We start from the raw sequence: 6,178 nt of genomic DNA, 5'->3' as shown, positions 1-6,178 counted from the left end.
TCATTCACTCCATCACTGTCTTGCCAGAAGGGTGCTTTACACTACAGTTTTTAAACTGCAACATTAACACCCCTCCTTCAGAGTGCAGGCACTGTACTTCCCATCTCCAGGACTCAAGTCCGGCCTGCCGGTTTCCCTGAATCCCTTCATAAATGTTACTTTGCTCACACTCCAACAGCACGTCAAGTATTAAAAACCATTTGTCTCCATTCACTCCTATCAAACACGCTCACGCATGCCTGCTGGAAGTCCAAGCCCCTCGCACACAAAACCTCCTTTACCCCCTCCCTCCAACCCTTCCTAGGCCGACCCCTACCCCGCCTTCCTTCCACTACAGAATGATACACTCTTGAAGTCATTCTGTTTCGCTCCATTCTCTCTACATGTCCGAACCACCTCAACAACCCTTCCTCAGCCCTCTGGACAACAGTTTTGGTAATCCCGCACCTCCTAACTTCCAAACTACGAATTCTCTGCATTATATTCACACCACACATTGCCCTCAGACATGACATCTCCACTGCCTCCAGCCTTCTCCTCGCTGCAACATTCATCACCCACGCTTCACACCCATATAAGAGCGTTGGTAAAACTATACTCTCATACATTCCCCTCTTTGCCTCCAAGGACAAAGTTCTTTGTCTCCACAGACTCCTAAGTGCACCACTCACTCTTTTTCCCTCATCAATTCTATGATTCACCTCATCTTTCATAGACCCATCCGCTGACACGTCCACTCCCAAATATCTGAATACGTTCACCTCCTCCATACTCTCTCCCTCCAATCTGATATTCAATCTTTCATCACCTAATCTTTTTGTTATCCTCATAACCTTACTCTTTCCTGTATTCACCTTTAATTTTCTTCTTTTGCACACCCTACCAAATTCATCCACCAATCTCTGCAACTTCTCTTCAGAATCTCCCAAGAGCACAGTGTCATCAGCAAAGAGCAGCTGTGACAACTCCCACTTTGTGTGTGATTCTTTATCTTTTAACTCCACGCCTCTTGCCAAGACCCTCGCATTTACTTCTCTTACAACCCCATCTATAAATATATTAAACAACCACGGTGACATCACACATCCTTGTCTAAGGCCTACTTTTACTGGGAAAAAATTTCCTTCTTTCCTACATACTCTAACTTGAGCCTCACTATCCTCGTAAAAACTCTTCACTGCTTTCAGTAACCTACCTCCTACACCATACACTTGCAACATCTGCCACATTGCCCCCCTATCCACCCTGTCATACGCCTTTTCCAAATCCATAAATGCCACAAAGACCTCTTTAGCCTTATCTAAATACTGTTCACTTATATGTTTCACTGTAAACACCTGGTCCACACACCCCCTACCTTTCCTAAAGCCTCCTTGTTCATCTGCTATCCTATTCTCCGTCTTACTCTTAATTTTTCAATTATAACTCTACCATACACTTTACCAGGTACACTCAACAGACTTATCCCCCTATAATTTTTGCACTCTCTTTTATCCCCTTTGCCTTTATACAAAGGAACTATGCATGCTCTCTGCCAATCCCTAGGTACCTTACCCTCTTCCATACATTTATTAAATAATTGCACCAACCACTCCAAAACTATATCCCCACCTGCTTTTAACATTTCTATCTTTATCCCATCAATCCCGGCTGCCTTACCCCCTTTCATTTTACCTACTGCCTCACGAACTTCCCCCACACTCACAACTGGCTCTTCCTCACTCCTACAAGATGTTATTCCTCCTTGCCCTATACACGAAATCACAGCTTCCCTATCTTCATCAACATTTAACAATTCCTCAAAATATTCCTTCCATCTTCCCAATACCTCTAACTCTCCATTTAATAACTCTCCTCTCCTATTTTTAACTGACAAATCCATTTGTTCTCTAGGCTTTCTTAACTTGTTAATCTCACTCCAAAACTTTTTCTTATTTTCAACAAAATTTGTTGATAACATCTCACCCACTCTCTCATTTGCTCTCTTTTTACATTGCTTCACCACTCTCTTAACTTCTCTCTTTTTCTCCATATACTCTTCCCTCCTTGCATCACTTCTACTTTGTAAAAACTTCTCATATGCTAACTTTTTCTCCCTTACTACTCTCTTTACATCATCATTCCACCAATCGCTCCTCTTCCCTCCTGCACCCACTTTCCTGTAACCACAAACTTCTGCTGAACACTCTAACACTACATTTTTAAACCTACCCCATACCTCTTCGACCCCATTGCCTATGCTCTCATTAGCCCATCTATCCTCCAATAGCTGTTTATATCTTACCCTAACTGCCTCCTCTTTTAGTTTATAAACCTTCACCTCTCTCTTCCCTGATGCTTCTATTCTCCTTGTATCCCATCTACCTTTTACTCTCAGTGTAGCTACAACTAGAAAGTGATCTGATATATCTGTGGCCCCTCTATAAACATGTACATCCTGAAGTCTACTCAACAGTCTTTTATCTACCAATACATAATCCAACAAACTACTGTCATTTCGCCCTACATCATATCGTGTATACTTATTTATCCTCTTTTTCTTAAAATATGTATTACCTATAACTAAACCCCTTTCTATACAAAGTTCAATCAAAGGGCTCCCATTATCATTTACACCTGGCACCCCAAACTTACCTACCACACCCTCTCTAAAAGTTTCTCCTACTTTAGCATTCAAGTCCCCTACCACAATATATATATACCACATATATATATATATATATATATATATATATATGTGTGTGTGTGTGTGTGTGTGTGTGTGTGTATGTGTGTGTGTGTGTATGTCGACATACTGTAAATGTGCGCGCATGCGCTAATATAATGCGTACAAATTTTAAGAAAGTGTTGTTTTAATATACTGCCCTTTAGATATATGGAACCGCCACTGCTATTATTTTCGTATGAAAAATATTCTACATATAAAAACTAATCTGCCACAGAGACTCAGTTCACATCGGTTTATTTTTGGTGGTCTCCACGAAAACATGAGGATACAACCATATTGAGTTAAGGGGACGGGCGTGTTTGCCTCACCGAAATGAAATGCAATGTTTTAGTCACATACTGGAATAACTTTTATTTTATCTCCGTTAATTTTAATATATATAACGATATGTGTTACCTATTCTACGAGATTTTAAAATAATTATACATAGCATTTGTTGTAATGAGTATAAGTTTTTTTTTTTTATTATTTTGCCGACTTTTTTTAAAAATGATTGATCCTTCAGAGCCCACAAGCTATGGTATTCACTTTCTGAATCTAAATACACTTCTTCCCTCTCATTTATACTTAGAGAAAAAATAAACGACTAAGAACACGTCTGGCATTCCAACGACGGTCCTAAGAAGCTTAACACTTCGTCAGACACACAAAAACCACATGCAATTTAGAATAATATATCCCACAACGATAAGCTTACGTGCACCAGGGATATATATAAACACTATGTTAAGATGAATTCACACAAAAGTTATGATATAGCTCTCTCACAAGCTGGAATAATGGGAAAAAAAATACATTACTGTTTTTCTTTCAGCGTAGCACTTCAAACCTTTTTTGTAAACATGCTATCGTGTTATACCATTATTGAAACCTGTCTACTTTATGACCAGTCACATGACCTTCATGACGCTAAACTGATGATAGTTTTCAGTTATTTCATGATAAGTTGATAAATTCTCGCCAGTGATCCCCGGATTAATCCAAGCTTTCCGTTATTTGTCCTGCTCTGTTGAATGTATAGGATAAAAGATGATCTCCAGTCTCAGAACATTTCAAAACCGAGTCATAATGATTATTACCCCTCAAGGGAGGTTCCTTTACGCTGGTGAGGGGCTCTTGACCTAGGGAACTAGATCTGTGCTCCTGTTTCCTGAATTGAGTTAGAATACCTTCCATCCCCCCCCCACAGCCGCTGTATAATACTATGGGTTTAGCGCTCCCCCATGACTATAATAATAATAATTATTATTATCTTTCCCTTCCCAGGATGCCACTATCAACAGTAGATGGAAACCCAGGTTCCTACTTGCTGATAGAAGAGGCAACGGAGTAACTCATTTTTTATTTACGTCTCCTACTCTTACATGTATTTGTTATTTGCGTGATAGTATAAAATATTTACATGATGAATGAAATTAATAAACATTCTGAATTCTCTTTGCTAGTGTAATATATTAGTCTTACTGTTAGTACGATTTCCCAGAGGACCACATGTGTAGAAATTATTCTTAAAGTTCCTCAGATGTTATGCTCAGATAAAGCTAATATACAATAAAGCAAGAAATAGGGCAGATGTTACTGGCAGAATTAACAGTATCAGTACTTAGAAAGACTCCAGGTCACTTGTTGTGGAGTGATAGGATATGTAAATATTATTCATTCGGCACAAAAATCTAGTAAGGTCAGTCAGGGCTAGTTTTCATGAATGAAATGTAATATACAATGGTAAACAATCCTGAATTGAGACTTTAGTTACTACAGTGTCTACAGTGGAGCAGAGTAGTTAGATGACTCACTGAATTATATTGTAGCCTACGGCTCCTTTCCAAAAATCATAAAATTTTGATACTTTGCAGAAAGTACTGAGTAGTTAAACAAAAACAGTCATTTAGTAGTAAGTCCCATGAAAATAAATATTCAAAGGAATCGTACATTACATAAATTCCTCATACAGAGCTTGAAATTGCTGAAGAAATCTCTTATACAAACAGTTCTAGTTGTGTTGCAAGTTCATTCTGCTTTTGACTCTCGCCTCGGCAGGTCATAGCAGCTTTCCTTACTTAGTCTCACTACGATCCCCGTTGGGGAGGGGAACCTTTACCATCGTCGTCTTCGCCTTGACTTGCACGATGAGCTACGCAAATCGTGTCAAGATCAAGCCAAAAAGTGGTACCGTTGATGATTCAACGAAGCTTGCTCTTGCAACTGTCGTTCAGAGAGCATTGCATGTGAAATTCAACGCTATTCTGTCACTCAAAGAAGCATTCATTGTCGTGTGTCACGATGATGCTGAAGCAGAGTAGATACTCATTACAGAAGCCACCACTACTCTTACTGCTCAAGGATTTACTGTTATATCCTCTCCTGCTCTCAGGGCAAGGAAATCAATATTCCTGAAAAAACTTGACGAGATACTGACTTCTCTACCTATTGCTGAACTCAAATCATCTATTGAAACTCAAAATACTTGGGCTACTGTCGACAGCATCACAAAAATCCCAAATGCAACGTCCATGCTCAAGGTCACCTTTACCGACGTGAACATGGCTGCCACTGTTCTGAACGAAGGTCTTGCTGTTTACTACTACTACATCAGTCCCACCTACATAGAAGCAAAGAGATACTACTACATCCAACATTGCTGGAACTGTTATTCTTATCTTCACACCACCAAAGCATGTCCAGTAAAAGACAAGAAGTTCTGCACTACATGTGGTAGTGAGGGACACACCTTCAGTTCCTGCACCGCTGCTACTCCAACACAACCAGCGTGTTTAAACTGCAAAAGTAATGATCACCATACACTGGCAGCAAAATGTCCTACTAGAAAGGATTTTATGAAGAAAACACAAGAGGCAGCAAAGAAAAAACCTACTAGCAACACTCCAACGTATGCCGCAATTGCAAAGTTGCAAGCTGACACTACAAAATTACTTCAAGCATCTTCTCAGCCCGCCTCCACCACCACCACCATCACTCCTCCAACATGTGACGTAACGAAGATCCACTATTGTCTGCTATACGCTCACATGCAGAACATGGCTGTACCTGGATCCTTTAACTCTACCATCAACGAGTTATTTGCATTAAATAACATGCCATCATTTACATTTCCAGCATCTCCACCTTCTGATGAAATTCTCAAATTCACCAAGGACTTAGTCACCACCTCTGCTGCAGTAGCTCCAACACCACCAACAACTAGTGACGTCACTCCAAAAACGTCCAATGAGAAACCTCCACCGCCACCACTCCCCATTGAAACCAACCAATCAGAAGCCTTTCCACCAGAAACATCTTCCTATTCGTCTATTGAAGATGACAACGAATCTTCACTTCCACCTTCAACACCACTTAACAGAAAAGAAAAACCACCATCAACAACACCATCTTACGACTCTCGACTGGATGCAGTATCAGATGAACGTAATGACAAGTACTATACATGGA

Source organism: Cherax quadricarinatus, chromosome 9, assembly GCF_038502225.1.
Source record: "Cherax quadricarinatus isolate ZL_2023a chromosome 9, ASM3850222v1, whole genome shotgun sequence".
In the NCBI taxonomy this organism is placed as follows: Eukaryota; Metazoa; Arthropoda; class Malacostraca; order Decapoda; family Parastacidae; genus Cherax; species Cherax quadricarinatus.
Note: the sequence above shows the minus strand (reverse complement) of the source record.